This window comes from Sminthopsis crassicaudata, chromosome 4, assembly GCF_048593235.1.
Source record: "Sminthopsis crassicaudata isolate SCR6 chromosome 4, ASM4859323v1, whole genome shotgun sequence".
Taxonomy (NCBI): Eukaryota; Metazoa; Chordata; class Mammalia; order Dasyuromorphia; family Dasyuridae; genus Sminthopsis; species Sminthopsis crassicaudata.
In genome coordinates this window covers 151,920,953-151,942,360 of record NC_133620.1, presented here as the reverse complement: position 1 = coordinate 151,942,360, position 21,408 = coordinate 151,920,953, and the positions used below count along the sequence as shown (strand labels likewise).

General features: G+C 33.8%; 1 protein-coding gene across 9 annotated transcripts in view; it reads right to left on the bottom strand.

The window, feature by feature from the left end:
• The window catches only part of HIVEP2 (HIVEP zinc finger 2), a 265,730-nt gene that overhangs the window by 170,181 nt on the left and 74,141 nt on the right, over positions 1–21,408 (bottom strand). Inside the window, exon 1 of one of the 9 annotated variants that reach the window (XM_074309667.1) lies at positions 790–1,934. The exons of the other annotated variants lie outside the window; for them this stretch is intronic. The gene's annotated coding sequence lies outside the window, so the exon portion shown is untranslated. Of the gene's footprint in view, positions 1–789; positions 1,935–21,408 lie in introns of those variants that run through there. 9 annotated transcript variants of the gene reach the window in all.

Below are 21,408 nucleotides of genomic sequence, written 5' to 3'. Positions count from 1 at the left end.
ATGAATTAAAAACCTCTTCCCTTATGCTAGAGCTAATTTAGCTACTAAAATACTGGCGGTAGAAATCTGGCTAAAACATTGTAACCCCATTTAAAGATCTGTAAAAGAAAGTTGGGAAAGAAAGGCAGAAGACAAAGAAATGTGCTCATTCTATTTCATGTTTACAATGCGAGGTACTTAAACTCAGGAAATGAATCACTTTACTCCCCAAAATATAGTACACTGGTTGATGTAACAGGTGCACCTTTGCCTTGAAATTCCCCTAGCTCAGTGCACCTCTTGCTATACCCTTCCAGATCATATTCAGATTAAACAAGGCAAACAGAACATATTACAAATTCTCACTAGTGGAAAAGCAGCAGCTTGCTTTGTATTTTAAATCTTTCCTTTATATAGAAAAGGAAAGGTATTGAAAGCAATACCAAAGCCCCCTGCGGGGACGGGGGGAACTTCCTGCAAAACTGCAAATAATAATAATATCAACTAATCAAACCTAAATAAACGATTTCCCCAGTAAAAAGAGCAAGGAGCTCCTCAGTGCACCGCATTTGCAGCGCTACCCCACGGTGGGAGCAACGCTACGGTCACAGCGCTGAGGTTCAGGAAATGCACCTTTCCATGCATGCAAACGCACCCACGGCGGGTTGCGGAGCGAGCTGAGCCAGAATTACGGCTGTTCACATAAGGAATTCCCCCCTTCCTCCTCCTCCTCTTTCTCCCTCCCTCCTCTCTTTTTTTCCTCTTCCCCCTCCCCCCAACACCCTCGGGTGAATAATATCTCCGGGCTACCTGCATTTATCAGCACCACGATCCCGTGTCTTCAAGCATTCAGGGAATTTAACAGCCTGGAAATTCCTGTTGTCCATTCGCTGAGGTCACAGATAAAAGCTAAACAACAGCCGTGGCCCCCATCAATCATAAGTCACTCACTGATAGAATGTATGGTAGGAGACCTGATGTAAGCTAGTCACCAGAGAAAATACCCACTGATGACGCATATCCAGGCATAAAAATAGTTACAGGGCCCTCAAAGGGATTATTCAACAGCCTACATTTAGATTTTCTTACAAGAGACCCGAAGTCAATTTGCTGGGAGAGTTGAAGTTTAAGCTTCCTCAAAAGACATAACCACAAATAGCTGGTTTAAATAAGCTGCTGCAATTACAACCTGTTTTGTAAATTTTAACACAACATTACAAGCATTAAACCTAAACATATCCACCAAATGTCTATAAAATGACATAATCTTTTATTTTATTCAAATTCACTTAACAATCCCTCTTGTTTAAATACTTCACCCAAATTAATTTTTAATCAGTCCAAATAAATGTAGTATAACCCCCTTCCTTTCTCATGCTAATATTAAGCTGCAAATCAAACGCCTGAAAAGGAGTTCATGGTCAAATACAAGAATCTTTACCTTATAACTGCCTTTTATAATGATGAAAGTTAATTTGATGACTTTTTCCCTATGTCATCAACTTCTTTCCACTCCCGTTAGCTTTGTACTTGTCTGGATTGATTCGGAGTCATTTTACAAAATCAACATATATTTATGCAGTGTCACGCATAGATCCTAATATTTTAAATGAAAAATAAGGCATAAAACAGCACTCAAACTTGAGATCCTAGTGTCTTATTTTATGAGGAAAAATGAAGCAACTTTTTATATGTGCATCAGATTTAATACTTCTCGAGTCATCTGTTCAAAACTCTTTTCCCTCCCACTCAAACATATGCACAGATACCCTGCAATTCAGGTCTTTCACAAAGATTTCATATTCATAAATGCTGGGTTTTTGCACATTTTTATATTTGAATATCTAAATATGTTCCTATCCCAGAATCCTCTATGAGCATGCACCCACACAAAGAATAACAGAAAACTGGACAAAGCTATACTTCAAGAACTTGTACCTCTCCCATTTGATAGTCTGAATTACCAATTCATCTCCCCAACCCCCTTCTCAAAAAAAAAAAAAAAAAAAAAGAAAAGAAAAGACAATTGGATTTTCCTTACTGCCTCAACAATTATTAGCCATAATCATTTTTATTCCTTTATCTTTCTAAAAGTCTTTCAAAAAAAAATCTCTCCTCTTATGGAATTTATCCCAATGCATTAATGATTATAGCATTTACAATTATCAGACATATATTAACAGCACCTCTAAAGCTTTTAACAAACACATTAAAACCTTTCTCTTAAATAGTAGAACATCAAGTGGTTAATGTTCTTTCTCCAGGAATAATAACAACAAGCTTTTTTCATTCCTGAACTGGTAGCTAGGTTCTACCTCACTCTCCTCAAGTATGATAACACAGCTATAAATACAGGTGAAAATTATTTTTAGTACTGAGATTATGCAAAGCATTCACGTTTCTCTCCTGTGCATATGTGCCGACAGTCTATTTGGCCTACTTTTAGGGATCTAGATGGAAGTGTTCATTGGTGCCCTCTAGTTGATTGTGTTTATAACACACTAAAGAAATACTTAAATGTGGTACCCAGCTTTTGCCCACTCTCTCCCTTTTGCCATGGATACTTGTTCAAATAAATTTGCATTTACTATTTGCAAAATATTAGGCTTAAAATACATACATTCCTTGCCCTCAGTGAGATTATACAGCTAACATGCAAAATAGGATATGAAAAGTACAGAGGAGAACTGAACATAATGAAATGTTGGCTGAAGGAGAAACCATTTCCAGACTGGAGATCATAGGAGGCTTCATGGCAGAAATGTCCCCTGAATTAAGACCTAAAGAAAGGGCTAAATTTCAACAGGCAGGAATAGGGGAAGTGCTTATTCCAGGCACAAAGGACTGTGTGAAACAAGGCACAGAATCTCTATTGTAGGACACCAATGGGCAAATGGTCCATTTTGATCCAAGAATACAGTATGTTTGGGGAAGAGATGTAAGGATGTCCTTCTAAGGTAAATTGAATTACAATATGAGAGAATTTTTGCCAAAAGAGAGTTATACTTGATTTGGTAAGTAATAAATTTCAATTAGAAGAGAAATGCTAAGGCAGATTGTGATGATTATACAGGGAATAGTATGAAGAATATATTGGAAAGGATAGAGGGTAGGGGCAGCTAAATGGTATAGTGGGTAGAGCACCAAACCTGAAGTCAAGAAAATCAGAGTTCAAAGCAAGCCTCAGACACTTACTAGCTATATGACACTTACTAGCAAGTCACTTAGCTTTGTTTGCTTGGAAAGAGAGAAAGAAAAGAAAGGATAAAGATAGAAAAGATTTAAGTACTTATACAATAGCCCAAGAAATTGATAAGGAGACCATAACATTTTAAAAGGTGGAAATAAATAAGGTGAGAAGGGAGCAATATTGAAGCTTTAGAACTGACAGTAAATAATTTGCATTTCTTTCATTTTGCCTCCACAATTTAGTACAATTCTTATCATATAGCAGGCACTTAAATACTTGTCAACTGATTAATTATTTGATTGATTGGATGTTGAGTACCTCATAAGCATTTCATCCTTTTATATCCAGTCAAATCCTAGTATTCCACCAATAGTTACCCTAACAATCATGATGCAGGACCTAAGGACTTGCCATATGATCTACCACTGACCACTCTCCACCCCCACTCTGATATTTCCATCTTATTTTTCATTCAAGGATTGATAATAAAAATTAGCATCCCTATTCCTAGTGTGAAAGCTTTGATAATTTATTATGGCCTACTAAAAATCTCTGATTCAAGTCATAAAATGGTTAAATCCAAATTCTCTTCTCTGGACACCATTTCAACTCCATCATATTCACCTACATTAAACTTATCCCTCTCATATCCCTATCCCACTTTACCCTAGTCTTCCATCATGTCCTCTAGAAACACTATTGTTAATAATCTTTCCTTCATATTAGACCTGTGCCCACCCCACCTCACTATTCCACACCTCCTTGGATGAGAAGTGGCAAACGCTAGCCAAGTGGTAGATTTTCCAGAAATTAAAATAGACCAAAGAGAAATCACTGATTGATTGAGATAGAAAGAAATATTATAATAAGGTCAAAAATATCCAAAAAAGCCATAGAAAACACAAGATATCTAGTTTCAAATAATAATTGAAATATAGAAATCATGAAGGAAAACTCAAGGTCTATTAGAACCAGAAGGCAAAGTGAAAATAGAAAGAATCTACTTATGTCCTTCAGAAAGAACTCTCAAATGAAAAAGTCCAAGAAATGTCAAAGACAAAATTCAAGACTCTTACATGAAAGAACAAACAACGGAGTAATCACAAAAGAAGCAGTTCAAGCGTCAAGGAACTGAAGTCACCTGAAAACTTTTTTCAGAACTGAGTATACTGCTTGTAACGCACTATTCTAAAGGGCAAAAGATGGGTTTAAAATCAAGAATTACACCCTGAAAAGCTAAAACTGAGGGAAATTGATCTTTAATAGAATAGAGAATTTTCAAGCATTCTTTTAATGAAAATAACTAAACTGAGTAAGAACTTTTAAATTCAAACGCGAGTCCAGTTTGAGCAGTTAGAAGAAACTGTATGATAATGTAGTGCTAACATTCTAATAAGAAAAGGAGAAATAGATATTGCTTCAGAACTCTCATGTCTTCAAAGGTTTTTGAGGAAGTTATCTAAGAGAAATGGAGAACCTGAGAGTGGATTGCTTCTGTCCTAAGAGGTTTAAGAAGGGAAAGAGAAGGAAGGATAAAAAGAATACACTGGTATAGATAGAAAAAAGAAAGAATAGAAAGCAAATGTAAACTAAGGGATGTGGAAGACTAGGTAGGAGATTCATTTCATTCATCTGAAATAGACAAAAAAAAGGCCTGAAATAGTAGATCCACATACATAAATATGCATTTTGGTATAAAAATGCATCAACCTCAATATAAGAACAAGAAGTGAACAGGATCAGGGGAACAATTTACATAAGAACAACATTGTAAACTTTAAAAGACTTACCAACTCTACCAATCCAATGACCAACCCTGCCTCTATAAGACCTATAAAGCATGTTCTATATCTCTGGACAGAGACTCAAGAAAGAAAAAATGATTTAAAATTTTTGATGTGGCCACTGTATGAATTTGTTTTGCTTGAATTGAATAGCCATTGTGAGGAATAAAACAAGGAGTAAGAAAAATATTAATTTTTAAATCACCATGCCTATGTCAATGAAGGCCATATTGAGATTAGTTAGTATAAATGACCCCGTCAACAGAAATTTAGGCTCTTCAGCAACTTTGGATTGGGGAGAATAGAAGGTTGTTTATGAAAATTACTGAAAGAAGGCACTACCAGGGTTCCTCCATGATCTCCAGAATATAGCCATTCATTCTTGACATAAAACATGGAAAACAAAACAAAGGAACACCCCAGTATATTTACTCCCTAAATTTAGTAAAAGTTAATTGATGTTAATTGGTTAGATGATACTGATGTGCTAAACATGGGATCAATTAATGATACATAGAAGAAGGATCTCCAGGGTATATAAAGGCAATGTCTAAATGACCTCTAAGATATCATCCAGTAATGTATGCATGAAATATCCAATAATTAATCTAATTTCTGCTATTAATGATAGATTGTTCGATTATCTGTGCAATGTTGATTTAAAAAAATTGACTAGACTAATCAATAAGATTTTTATTAAGAATCTACTAAATGCAGGACAGCTAGGTGGCACAGTGGATAGAGCACCAGCTCTGAAGTCAGGAGGACTTGAGTTCAAATCTGTACTCAGACACTTAACACTTCTTAGCTATGTGACCTTGGGCAAGTCACTTAACTCCAATTGCCTCAGCAAAAAAACAAAACAAAGCAAAACCAAAAAAAAAAAAAAAAAATCTACTAAATGATAGGCATTAGTGATATAAAGACAAAAATGACATCTTCTAGTAGGGCATTACAACTTATTCATAGATAAATATAGGATAGTTACAAAATTATTTTCTTAAGCAGTGGAGATTGGGAAAATAGATGTTCAGAGAATAGGTTACACATAATAGAATATTAATGTTCTATAAAAATTATAAGCAAGCTGATTTCAGAAAAACCTGGAAAAACTTACATGAACTGATGCTAAGCAAAGTGAGTAGAACCAAGAGAATACTGTATGCAGCAACAGTAAGATTATGTAATGATTAACTGTGATGGTCTGGGTTCTTTTTTAAAGTGGGGTTATTCAAGGCAATTCCAATAGGCGGAAAGAGTTATTCACATCCAGAAAGAAAACCATGGTGGATTCACCTTTTTTAATTTTTTTTTTTTTTTTTTTTTTTGAGGCTGGGATTAAGTGACTTGCCCAGGGTCACACAGCTAGGAAGTGTTAAGTGTCTGAGATCAGATTTGAACTCAGGTCCTCCTGAATTCAAGGCTGGTGCTCTATCCACTGCGCCACCTAGCTGCCCCCACCTTTTTAATTTCTGCTGTTGTTTATTTGCTTACTTTTTATTTTCTTTCTCATCTTTTCTTTTCCTCCTTTTAAACAAATTTATCATGTGCAGCATAATCTATATGGAAATATGTTTAGAAGAATTACACATGCTTAATCTATATTGAATTGCTAGCTGTCCTGGGGAGGAGGATGGAGAGTATGGAGGGAGAAAAATTTTAAACACAAGATTTTGCAAAGGTGAATGTTGAAAACTTTCCATGTATTTGAAAAAAATAAAAAGCTATTATTAAATAAAATAAAAGAAATAGGTGACATGATCTGAACCTTAAAAAGATCTAAGGATTATCAGAGACTGAAATGAGGAGAGAACATTCAAGGTATTGGGAGTAGATTGAACAACCAATAGAAATAATTTCATATTCTAGCAGAAAAACGATTTTAAATATATTAGTTTCTTAAAGAAGCCTATTATAATCATGCAATGATGGATTACATCTGTATATCATTTCACAGTTACAAAACACTTCATACACGTCTCATTTAATCTTTATACCAACTCTGTGAGATGATTAGATCAAATATTATGAATCTTGTTTTAATTATCCAGAAGTGACTTGTTCAAGATCACATAGCTTAGCTACTAAGTGACAAAACAGCAATCCAAAACTCATGTTTCCTGATTCTAATCTCCTGATTCTAAATCTAATAAATTAATAATATGAACTAATCAAATTTTGATTTGCCTTATGCCAATTGCTGATATAATACCATTTGCTTCATATGTTTAGAACAGGTGTGAAATTGTGAGCTCTTTGGACAGTAGCACTGGTAGACTGAAAAAAAAAATCACTGAACTTAAAATCAAGACTTGAGTCTCAATCACAGCTTAATCACTTACTAGATATTGACACTGAACAAATTATTTAACTCCTATAAATCTTGGTTTCCTTAGCTATAAAATACACAGAACTAACTTGATAGGTTTGTTGTTAGGATCAAGTAATGCAATTTATGTAAAGCACTTTATTACTGTAAAATGTTAAATACATATAAGCTACCACTTGTCCTTTTTCTCAGGATCAACAAAAAGGAATCCACTCAATTTAAAATGCTATCTCCAAAATGCTTTTGCTTTAATAAAGGGTATTTCTCATTTAAAATATCTTATTGTATGATATACAGAGCATTTCACTCTGTGTTCAATTATACTCCAATACATTATTATCAAACTGACTTTTGAAATAGTTTCATGTTCTAATTTCTGATGCAGAATCATAGGATTCAGAGATACAAAACCTTAGAGATAGCTCATCTTTGGGAGTTCTTAACCTGGGGAGTATGAACATGCTTGACTTTTGAAATATATATATATATATATATATATATATATATATATATATATATATATATATATATATATATATATATATATATATATATATATATATATATATATATATATATATATTTTATGAATTTTTCAATATTATTGGTTTCCTTTATTCTCCTAATTTTTATATTATACTCCTATTTTATATATTTTAGACATTTAAAAGCATGTTTCCAAGAGAAGGTCTACAGGCTTCACCAGTCTGCCAAAGTAATACATCACTTAGACACAAATGTTAAGACACCCTGATTCTATCAATAACTTAAATTTATGAGCAAATAAGTTGAAATCAAGAAAAGCTAAGTGATTATTCATGCTCACACCAAAAAGTAAGCTATAGAGTCAAGCTTCAAACTCAGTGTCTCTATTTCTAAATTCAACATTTTTTGTGCAATTTCATGTTTCTTCCCATGTGCCAGATTTGCCAAATGGGATGTGTGTATATCTGTGTTTGTGTTTATAGATCATTTCATTTTATGATTTCCAATATGTGTTCTCCCACAAAAATGTTAGACTACACATTAGAAACTTAAAAGTATAGATGTACACACCAAACCTTAATCCAACTCCAAATGGCAACAGAATTTCTTATATGTATCTTCCTGTTGTTATTTCTCCCAAGTCAAACATGTAGTTTATAAGCATGTAGTAATGAAACTGAAAAACATTCTTCTAGTATCCTGACTATTATAGATAGTAGGCTGAATTTTCTGGATCTGTATTTATACTTCACTACTCAAACCCATGGTCCTGAACCCATCTCTACATAATATATCTCTACCCACACATTCTAGTTCACATTTTTAAAGAAAATCAGTCTAAATATCTAAACCATTTCAGCTAAAAGTATCAGTCATTCAAAGAATTCCATGCTCTGATTCTTATTACATCAAAACTGTAAATGGATTACAAAAAATAAGCATACTCCAAGTTAATAACTTTCTTCTATGGAAGTCAGGTGGGTTTTTTTTTTTTGTTGTTGTTGTTGTTGTTTTTTTAATTTGATTTTATTTCTTTGGTTACATTTTAAATTCCAAACTGTCTCTCTCCCTGCCTACCCCTTGAGAAAGACACCATTTGACATAAATTTATAAACACACATAAAATTGTACTATACATACTTCTATTTATCAGTTCTTTCTCTGAATTTGAATAGCATCTATCTTAATAGGTTCTTTATAGTTAATTTGAGTATTTACAATACTCAGAAAACTGAGTTATTCCTATTTATTCTTTGAACAATATCACTATTATTGTACACAACATTATTTTGGTGCTGCTCATTTCATTTTTCATTATATTAGGATAGTCTTTCCATGTTTTTCTAAAATCAACCATCTCATCACAGTAATATTTCATCATATACAAGTCAGCTTTAAAAGTGGGCAGGGCTTACAATTTCAATGATTACATAGAACATCCTGCCATAAGGTGGTTAAAGATAGTGCTAACAAAGGGAAACTTGTTGACCAAGAAAACATAAGCCTTATGGGAAGAAATTAGCAACCCAAAGGAAAATTGAATTTTGGGCCCAAGAATGGAGCTTAGGTCAGTTCTACAACACAAATTGTTGTAAGAGCAATAGATAAAATGAAAATGTTCATCTCCCCAAAATGCTTCTCTACAAGGTTCTCATAGGAAAAATTAGAAATAATAATATGTATTAAAACCAAATGTTATCTAAAGAAGATCCAACTCACTTCCAATTGATCAATGATGGACAGAAATAACTACACCCAGAGAAGGAACACTGGGAAGTGAATGTAAATTGTTAGCACTACTGTCTATCTACCCAGGTTACTTATATCTTCGGAAGCTAATAATTAATGTGCAACAAGAAAATGGTATTTACACACATATATTGTATATATATTGTAACACATGTAAAATGTATGGGATTGCCTGTTATCGGGGGGAGGGAGTGGAGGGGGGGATAATTTGGAAAAATGAATACAAGGGATAATATTATAAAAAAAAATTACTCATGCATATATACTGTGGAAAAAAATTCTAAATAAAAAAAAACAAAAAAACAAATGTTATCTGAAGGAAAGAGATTATGGTTATACCTATAAGCAATTTTACTCCAACGTTAACAGATTTCCCCTAGACTTCCTTCCTTGTTCTTTTAGTATGGAGAGGGAAGAATTTTTAAACTGTATATTAAAGAAACCTACATACAAAAACCACATTAACCATTCTATAAAATTTTCAAGAAGCACATGTCCATGAATTAGAAAAAAGAAAAAAAAAAGTTTGGCAGGTAGGTGGTAGGTGGATAGAGCACTGCCCCTGAAATCAGGAGGACCTGAGTTCAAATCTGATCTCAGTCACTTAACACTTCCTGTCTGTGTGATCCTGGGCAAGTCACTTAACCCCAATTGCCTCAGCAAAAATAAACAAATAAATAAATAAAATTCCTGGGAGCCTCTTTTTAAAATAATAATAGTAACCATAAACATAATAATAACAATAAATAGCTCTTATATAGCACTTTAAGGTTTTCAAAGCCCTTTACAAATTAAAGTATTGCATTTTAACATACCATTGCTTCTATGGTGACAACAATGCTGTGATGTAAGTGCCATCATTATCATCCCCATTTTACAGATGAAGAAACTGAGCCTGAGACAATTGGATCTGCCCACAGTCATACAACTGAGTTGTTTAAGGCAGAATTCAAATTCAGGTTTTCTTAACCTCAAGTCCAGCATGCTGTCCATTACATAACCTAGTTACCTAGATTAACCATCCCCTTGTAATGTAGAAAACCTAGAAACTTTATAATAGAATTATTTCTGTTTTAACAAATCTCTCCATTGAAAACCTCATAATAATGTAATTTTCCCCAAATGCTTACTTTCTGCCTTTTTAAGAGATATTGATTCGGATACTTTTTTTTTTCTTTTCAAATTTCCTATTTATCCTTTATTGTTGGCCAATCAGTAAGAATCAATGATTTGGGTATAAGGCATGGTCCTTAAAATAAAGAAATCTAACTCATAATCCCTAAGATAACTTGTGAAGTTTCAGTGATCAAAATTCATATTCCTTTAAGTAAATTATCTGTAGGAAAGCCTATGATTCCCTATGTGGACAGAGTAAGAGGATGGGAGGAAGAGAGGGACACAGGGAGGAAAAAAAGGAGGAAGAGAGTAAAAAAAGGAGAGGGAGGGAGGGAGGAAGGAAGATAAGACTGGAGAGAGAGGAAAAAAGAATCTCCAGTGAGACAACTACTACTACTCAGTCCAAGCTTCATTTGGCCATTGTTTGGGCTCTGATAACTCAGAATGAATATGAATAATATTTATTCCTATTTTGGTCAGAAACCCAAAGGGTCTTACCCAACCTGATGGATTTTTAAAAAAAACTATTTTTTTAAAAAGGCCATTCTTTGCTTGTGACTTGCCTAGGGTCACACAGCTAGAAAGTGTTACTGTCTGAGGCCAGATTTGAATTCAGGTCCTCCTGACTTCAGGGCTGGTGCTCTATTCCCTAGGCCACCTAGCTGACACTGATTTTCCTTTTCTTGATAAGGTAAAAAATTCTGTAATTTGTGATTTCTACCCAGGTCCTGATTTCTCCTTTTGCTGACAAACAGAACAAGTTTAATCCACATGGCCTTTCTTCAAATATCTGAAGACAGCTTCATAGTCTCACCTGGGGCTTCTCTTTTCTAAGCTAAATATCCTTAGTTTCTTCAACCTACCTTCAGATGACATGAATTCAAGGCCCTTCACCATCTTAATTATTTTTCTCTGGAAACTCTCAAACTTATCAACGTTCTTCTTACTCTTTGGTGATTCAGATTTGGACATAGCACTCCAGGTGTTGTCTACTCCAGACATAGTACAGAGGAACTATCAACTCCTTATTCCCAGAAGTTATACCTCTCTTTATTTGAGTTGAGATCATATTGGGTTTTTTTTGGCTGCTATATCAAACTAATAAATCATTCTTTGCAACCCACTAAAACTCTTTTTCTAAGCTGCTATCTAAATTTTTCCTCTCTGATGAAGTTCTCATTTCTAAAATATATAGGGAATTGATTCTACTTTACAAGAATAAGAGCCAGTTTCTATTTGGTAAATGACTAAAAGCTATATATATGTACATATTTCTCCCCCAGTTATATTAAGATTCTTAAAGGAAGATATTGCCTCATTTTTGTCTTTGTATCTCTAAATCTTAACCCACTGTCTGACAAAGTCAGAATTGAATAAATGCTTATTGGTGAGAGACTCTGTCCTCAATTGGCTTATAATCTAACAAGAGGTTTTTGTTTTTTTTTTTTTTAATGCATGCAAATAACTATAGTATTTAAGAGCAGTACCCTCCAAAAGTGACATAGGAACCCAAAAGAGGGATACTTGCTTTTGGCTGGGATGACAAAATTAAACTTCATAGCAGCAGTGACATTGCTGAAGCATAAAGCATGATCTCAATGAGAAAAAGGATTTTTGTCTTTTTCATTTTTTATCTCTCCATAGTTCTTGAAAGCATGCTGTGAATATAACTGTTGCTGTTGTTCAGTTGTTTCAGTCTTGTTTGACTCTTTGTGGCCTTATTTTGGCTTTTTCTTGGCAAAGATATTTGAGTGGGAAAAACATTTTTTTTAAAAAAAGATATTGGAGTGATGTCATTTTCTCATCCAAATCATTTTACAAATGAAGAAACTGAGGAAACAGGATTCAGTGACTTGGGCCAGAATCACAAAACTAGTTGGTGTCTGAGTCCAGATTTGAAATCGGGAAGAAGAATCTTCCTGATTCTAGGCCTTGTACTCTATCTATTGTACCACCTGGCTAACAACACATATACATATATACAGACAAGTACCTATAAACATCCATTTACACATGTATGTGCATGTACATATAAATGTACAATACCTATATATATAGCTGTGCATATGCACATGCATATGAAGGACATGGCAAATATGGAATTTTTTAAGCTGGACTATATACATTTTTTTTTCTTTCTCAATGATGGTAGGGGGAGTGAGAGATAAAATGAATTTAACATGAGAAAAAAAAAAGAGTTACTAAATCTTACAAGTACAAGTGAAGATCTATGGAAATACCAGACACTACAAACAGTTCTTCCTGCAATCATTAATGCAAGATGCCCAAGAAAGTTGATCTTCAAATGATAGTCCTCAGTGTTCTGCCATGTTCTTCAATTTCAATTTATTGTCTTAGTTTTTTTGGGGGGGGTTAGAAAAAATATGATCAACAAGAGTAAGAGGAAAGTGACAAAAAGGAAAGGAAAAATGTTATAGGGAAAAAAAAGCAAAAGCTTCTGAGTCTGGTCCAAAATGAACAACTCTCCATCATGAAGACACTTCAATCAGAAGAGTGGCTGTCTCTAAGTAAGGTAGGAGAAAGGAAGACAGAGGACCAAAAAGTGAAATTTTAATGCAGAGAGGTAAACAGCTCAAGGGGTTTCCAGTTTTTCAGCATCCTGCCTTCCCCAGCACAGAAATATACTTCCCCTACAATACAAATCACCCTTCCTATATTCCTGCAGTATTGCCAGAGGAAACAGCAACCTGACTCTATGGAGAGTATCTTTGGAGCCAGGCTGTAACCTGAGCTCCTCTGAGTTATTTTTGCTGTTGGAGAGTAGCTCTTAAAGAGGCAATGCTCTATGAACACATATCCAGTTACAGAATAGAAGTTCATCAAAAAACAGTATTCAGTATACATATTTTTTATTTACAAGAAACTCTCTAGAAATACTTATTCTACACATACTTCTAAAAAGAAATGAAGCATCGTGAGGAAAGAGTCTAATAGCTTATAAAATTTTAATTTTAACGCCTCCAATATGATTTTTGTCGATTAAAATATGTATAAGCTAGAAAACACAGAAATGATCAAATAGGTATCGAAAAAATGAGTTCCTTATATTCTGTCCTCATCCTTGTGCTTCTCTCTCTCTCTCTCTTTCTGTGTGTGTGTGTGTGTGTGTGTGTGTGTGTGTGTGTGTCTATCTCTTTTTCTGTCTCTGTGTATATGTGTGTATGTATCTATTGGTAGCTCCACTTATTAGTGGTAAAGCAGATATATTTCTATGATGCAAGAGAGAATTATGAAATGAGGAATTACCTAGTTCCAATAAAAAAAGAACATTCTACAAGAACAAAACATCAAACAACCAAAAAACAAATTTAAAAAAAAACTGAATCTGTCTTCTGTACAGATTTAGTTCTTCTTCCTCACTTTCCTCTATAAATGGTACCAGTACTGTCCCCACTCAGGATTCTCACCAAGGCATCACGTTTAACTCATTTTTCTGACCCTTAAATTCAATCCATTGCAAAGTCCTACTGATCCCTCTTTCATAACCTCTTCTTAAATTTGCAGAAAATAAAATTTAGAAGGAACAATGAAAATCATTCCATCAGATTTTATTATCTTGCAAGGCATCTTAGCTCTATAATAGTGAATTGGCTTGCTAAATTCATATAAATAGTTAGTGAGAGTCATGGCTAAAAACTCAGGACTTTGCCACTTCCACTTCCATGCTCTTTTCATAACAATTTTCACTCCCAGTGCCACCAAACTAGTTTAAATCCTAACCACCACTATTCAGTTCAATACTTATACTATGTGCCAGGCAGTTTACTAGTATTGGGGCTACTCAAGAAATTTACATACAAATAGGAAAACAAGAACATTGATAAGTATATACAGACTAAATATGAATAAAATAAATAGATAGTAGATTGGGAATTAGGGCCTTAGTAATTGGAGGGATCAAAACGGGCTCTCTGTAGATGATACTTGAGCTATATCTTAAAGAAAAGAAGCTTCTATGAAGCAGAGATAAGGAAGTCAATTCAAAGATATGGAAGTTGGAGTCATGTTTGTGAGGAATAAAGAAAAGGCTAATTTGTCATAATTAGAAAATGCAAAGATATATAATAAGACTGGGAGAAAGAATGGGCCAAGTGTGAAGGGCTTTAAAATTCAGAGCAGTTTATATTTTATACTAGAGGTAAGAAAGGAGTCCATGAAATTCATTGAATAGAATTACATGGTCAAATCTGCAATTTTAAAATTGCACACTTTAACAGGTATGTGGAGGATAGATTGAATTGAAGGTAGATTTGAAGCTGGGAGGCCACTTAGTTGGCCATTTCAGTAATCTAGGCAAAAAGCTATGTGGAGGTGGGAGTGGAGTGAGACTGAACTAAGAGGTAGTTATCTCTGTAAAGAGAAGTGATCAAAAGATAGAAATGACAATGTTTGGCACACTTAGCCTAGGGAAACAATATCCACAATAGCATACTTGCCTCAAAGTAATCTTTTTAGTCTATCCAATATCCATTGAATTTAATACATACATAAGTCATAGCTTTGAATCATACCTTAAATACTAAAATGTTTGCCTAATAATATCTAAAATCATTGGGTTTTGAAAGTTTCTCATCATTTAACTCCATTCTACTTTTTCTATTTTACCTCATCCTACTGCCATATTACAAACTCTATTCTTTAGCTAAACTGTTATTGTGCTACATTAGATTATAAGATCATTGAGGGCGACACTGGATTATTTTTCTAATGAAAAACATCTTTGTTAAATTTAATTGAACGGGCATTTATTAAGTGCTTAATATCAGCAAGACACTGTGATACTCGCTGAAGATATCATGAAAAAATGAGATAATTGCTGCCATTAATTTTAGATTCTACTAAGGGATATGAAATTTACAAAAAGAACTGTGATAAGAGTGAAGATAAGAAATGGTGATACTGATACCGTAGTCTAGGAAATGCTTTGGGGAAAAAACTAAAGAACACTTTAATTAGGGGATTCGAGAAGGTTACACCACGGAGGTGGCCCTGAGCTAAGTCCTGAAAAAGAAGGATCTGAAAAGTAAAAATGAAGAGAGAGAATATCTAGTCATGAATAATGAATGACCAATCAAATGCATGGAGATGCAGATGCATATCTAAGTAAAGCTTTATAAATGAATGTAAAACTAATACATTGCTGGTGGAGTTGTGAACTGATCCTAACATTCTGGGGAGTAATTTGAAATTATATCCAAAGAGCTATCAAAATGTGCATACACTTTGATCTATCAGTGTTTCTATGGGCCTATATTCCAAAGAGAAAAGGACGCATAAATATGCAAAAATGCATGTAGCAACCCTTTTAGTAGTGTCAAGGAATTAGAAACTGAGTGGATGCCCATCACTTGGGGAATAACCAAATAATCTATTGTTATATGAATGTAATGGAATATTATTGTTCTATAAGAAAGGATTACAGACTGATTTCAAAAAATCCTGGAGAGACATACATGAATTGATTCTCTAAGTGAAGTGAGTAAAACCAAGAGAATATTGTACATGTTAACAACAAAATTATGTGATGATCAACCGTGATGGACTTGGCTCTTTTCAAAAATGAGGTAATTCAGAACAATTCCAATAGTCTTGTAATGGAGAGAGGCAGCCACATCCATAGAGAGAACTATGGAGACTAATTAGGGATCACAACATAATATTTTCACCTTTGTTGTTGTTGTAGTGGTGGTGGTGTGGTTGTTTACTTGCATGTTTTTTTCCTTTCTCATTTTTCTCCCTTTTGATCTGATTTTTCTTGTGTAGCATGATAAATGTGGAATTATGTTTAGAAGAATTGCACATATGTTTAACTTGGATTACTTGTTATCTAGGAGATGGGGGAGAAGGGAAAGGAGGGAGAAAATATTGGAATACAAGGTTTTGCAACGGTGAATGTTGAAAACTATCTTTGCATGTATTATATTTATTAAAGCTTTTTATTTTCAAAACATATGCACAGATAATTTTTCAGCATTGACCCTTATAAAACCTTCTGTTCCAAATTTTCCCCTTCTTCCCCTCACCCATTTCCCAAGATGGCAAGCAATCCAATATATGTTATACGTATTAAAATATATGTTAAGTCCAATATATGTAAATATTTATACAATTATGTATGTATGTAAGTATAATATACAATTATACAATTTTCTGCATAGGAAAAATCAGATCAAAAAGGAAAGAAAATGAGTAAGAAAGCAAAATGCAAGAGAACAACAACAAAAAGAGTGAGACTGTTATGCCGTGATCAGAAGACTAAGTTCCCACAGTCTTCTCTCCCACAGTCTCCATTCTCTTCATAACAAAACCATTGGACTGGCCTCAATCATCTCATTATTGGAAAGTGTCACATCCATCAGAATTGATCATCACTTAATCTTGCTGTTGCCATATATCTCCTGGTTCTGCTCATTTCACTTGGCATTAGTTTATGTAAGTCTCTCTAGTCTTCTCTGAAATCATTCTGCTGGTTGTTTCTTATAGAGTAACAATATTCCATAACACTCATATACCAAAACTTATTCAGACATTCTCCAATTGATGGGCATCCATTCAGTTTCCAGTTTCTAGCCACTATGAAAAGGGCTCCTATAAACATTTTTGCACATGTTGATCCCTTTCCCTTCTTTAAGAGCTCTTCGAGATATAAGTCCAGTAGTAACATTGCTGAGTCAAAGGGTTTGCACAGTTTGAGAACTTTTTGAGCACAGTTCCAAATTGCTCTCCAGAATGGCTGTATCTGTTCACAATTCCATCAACAATAAGAAGACTAACTCTGTTCCCTAGTGATCTTGGGAACTTCCCCATCTGGACTGTGGATCCTTCATTTGTAAAATGCTTCAGGAAGTCTGGATGTCTTTGAATACCATCCCAGTTTTTGATCTAATGAATATTCAAACAAGGTATGGGAGGAAAGGGAAGGAAGAGCACAAGGACACAGTTTTCAGGGTGTCTGGTTGACTTACAACTGTGCCTTTATACCAACTTCAAGAAGCCATAGCTTTAAGCAAAAAGCACTTTAAGATCCAAAAATCATTCACCTCACAAGCTTCTCTGGAGGATAAAGAAATTGAGGCACAGAGTTTTAAGTGACTTGCCTTATGGTAATAGAGCTAAGAATTCTTGGAACTAGTTTTCCACATCCCCTCCAGCATTCCTCATTATCTTTTCTTGTCATCTTAGCCAATCTGAGAGGTGTGTAGTGGTACCTGAGAGTTGTCTTAATTTGCATTTCTCTGATCAATAGTGATTTTAGAGCACCTTTTCATATGACTAGAAATGGTTTTAATTTCTTCATCAGAAAATTGTCTTGTTCATATTCTTTGACCATTTATCAGTTGGAAAATGTTTGCATGTACTTTGAAAAATAAAAGGTTATTATTATAAAAAATAAATAAAACATCTATAGGTTATAGTGGATGATTTAAAAATAAATAAATGAATGAATTAATCAAGTCTGATGAACAAATGTGAGAATATAAGCTGTGTGAAATAGAGGAATGTGAAATAAAGCTGTAGAAGAAAACTGGAATCAGATTATGGAGGGTCTTAAATCTAAGACTGAGGAGCTTATCACTAAAGCTATAGGAATCCCTTGAATAAATGACATTACCAAGAAAAATCTAAAATAATTAGAAATTAAGAATAATGAAATGACCAAATGTCTTAAGTGGTCTCAATCAAAAAAATATCTATAACTTGTATAAATTTTGTCTTTAATTTTCTAGTATAAATTGTTTTCTCCTGGAACTCTCTTTCCATTAGAACATAAGTTTGTTGATGGCTAGAAGTGATTTGGTTTTTGTAGTTTTCCTCTAGTCCTTTTTACAATGTCTGGTACTTACTAGGAGTTTAATAAATGAATGTCCTGAATCAAATTAAGTTCATTAAAGAAATGACTTCATTTTCTTTTCTCAAAATTAGTGGACATTTTTATTCTAGACTACCTAGATCTCTTCTTTTCCTAGTGTTCCTCACTGTTTTACATTTTTTTCCTTGATCTTCTTTCTTTGTCTTTTCTTCTCCTAATAAATGTCAGCACTTTGATAATAGCCACAATTTTTCATTTTGTTTCTGTCTTCAAGACACAATGAAGTGCCTTACACAGTGTGTGTGTGTGTGTGTGTGTGTGTGTGTGTGTGTGTGAGAGAGAGAGAGAGAGAGAGAGAGAGAGAGAGAGAGAGAGAGAGAGAGAGAGAGAGAGAGAGAGAGAGAGAGAAAGAAGAACTTGAGGGAGTCCACATCTATAATTTTATTAGTGGAGGAAATTTCCATGAAAAAACAAATCTCTCACAATGTTAGAGATTTACTTGGGGGCAATGAGAAATTGATTTTCAGAGGATCTCTTAGCACATATATATATTAAAGGCAGGAATTGAACCCAAATCCTGATGACTCAAAGGCCTATTCTATATAAACTATGCTATACTGCCTCTTTTTTCAAGATGGTAGATACTTTAAAAATACTGAAATAAACAATTTTAAGTTGCTGACTTTCCTTTCTTGTTATCTCTTATTCTTGCTATCATGATAATCAAATAAAATGGACTAATCTTTCAAAAGTATATATTTCAATAAAAAAGCCATTCCTGTTAAGGCTAGGATTTCCACATTTTACCTAGTGTCCAATTTGAATGTCTCTACTCTTTATTTAGTAATGCGACAGTGGTGATTTTATGAAAAGAAACATTTCAGCAAAGGGTGTCATATATTATGGGATACTTTGTACACTAATTTTAAACCAAAGATTTTAACACTCTACTTGTTATTTATTTAGCTTGTATAGCAACCAGGATCCACAACAGAATTGTGAGTGGATCATATAAGGACTCCAATATGCTTAGCCTTAGAGGGTCATACTCAATCTATTTTTGTCAGGTAGAGTTACTGAAGAGACACATTTTTATTTTCAAAAGATTTTTTTTAATACTAGCACCTGATTGTTTTGATTCCCATCATTCTGTACACATAACTGTCACTAATTAAACCCCACAAAAAAGTACAATGATTTTTGTTGGGGTTGTAGAAAAATCTCAAAATCAAAATTCTGCATGCAGATGTCTTTAGATGAGAGAAAGGATTCATTCACTAATGATGCATGAAAAAATCTGGAACTTAAAATAGGCTCATTTTTTTTCTTCTGGTTGCTTGACTAATTTGCCTGATTATTTTGACTATGCAATTCAGGTCAGTTAAGGTCAATTCAATCAAAATCATCAAACCAATTGTGTGTATATACATAGCCTCAGCTTACAGAGATTTTTTTTCCCATATCTTTTTATCTTTCTAGTGAAATTCAGCCATGTTTTTACAACTACCTGCTGAACACCTCCATTTGGATGTCCCATAAGTATCTCAATTTTAATATATTCAAAATTGAACCCATCAACCTCCCTCCCTAAACTGTTCTTGCTCCAAACTTTATTATTTCTGTCAATGGCACCATCATCTTCCCAGTCAATCAAATTCAAAACCTCTGAGTCAACTTTGACTTTTCCTTCTCCCACACCTATTCATTTGTCAAGTTGTGTCTTTTCTAATTCCAAAACATCAGTCCATGGTCCAGAATTACACCTACTACTCTACTTTGGGTTCTCATAATCTTTCTACTCTCTACCTCCTAACATGTTTTCCACATCTCTAGTCTTTTCCTTCTCCTGTCTATCATTCAAATAGCTCCCAAAATAATCTAAGACAGAATTAGCTATTCATTTCCTTGCATAAAAATATTCAATGGCTTCCCAATCCATCAAGGACAAAATATAAAATAGTTAGGCTGATATTTAAACTCTCCAAAACATTACTATAAATTATTTTTCTATTTTATTTCATATTACCCCCTTTCTCATTCATTTTATATTCCATTCAAAATTTCTAGATGTTGACCAAAACTTGATAAGTAATTTTCTACTTCTGTCCATTTGCAAAGTCCATCACTTGAACATGAAACATATTTCATCCTAATAGCCACCTCAATTATTTTCTTACTTCAAAGTTAAATGCAAGAGAAAGAAAACTGAATGCAGATAGTGCCTTCATATGTCTCTAACTATTTTCTATGCTAACAATGCCTAATTCTGTTAGCACATCCCTGTGCCATACATTCAAGTCTATTATTATCCTGGGTGCCATCTTCTAGACACACTCTTGTTTATCAATGTTCTTTTTCAACTAGTGTGCCCAGAAATGAATATGAAATTCCTGATGAGGACAGAATACTGAGAGACTATCACCTCGCTGTTCCTAGAAGCTGTGCACCTCTTAATGTAATCCAAGATGTCTTTTCTGGCTGTTACATCACATGGCTGACTCATTTGGAGCTTATAATCCACTAAAAGCCTCAAATTTTTTGCAGAATAACCTTTATCAAAGCATACTTCCTTTTTATGCTGATAAAGTTTTATTTTTGTTTACACTCAAGTATAAAACTTTGTATTTACTCCTATTAAGTTTCATCTTATTAGATATAACCCAATGCTCAAACTCATCAATATTTTTGGGGATTGTTACTCAATCATCTGTCAATTAGCTATTTTCCCCAGTTTGGTACCATTTCCAAATTTATCTATTTGTTTATTTGAGTCATTGATTAAAAAAATGTTAAATGTGTCATAACCTTTTGAGTAAAATATAAACCTGTAGAGTAGAAAGGTTTGGAGGAAAATTGGTATTCCAAGATCTAGTACAGCATTTTTCATTTAGTACATATTTACTGATTCTCTTGAATTTTTAATTTAATTTTACTTACAATGTTA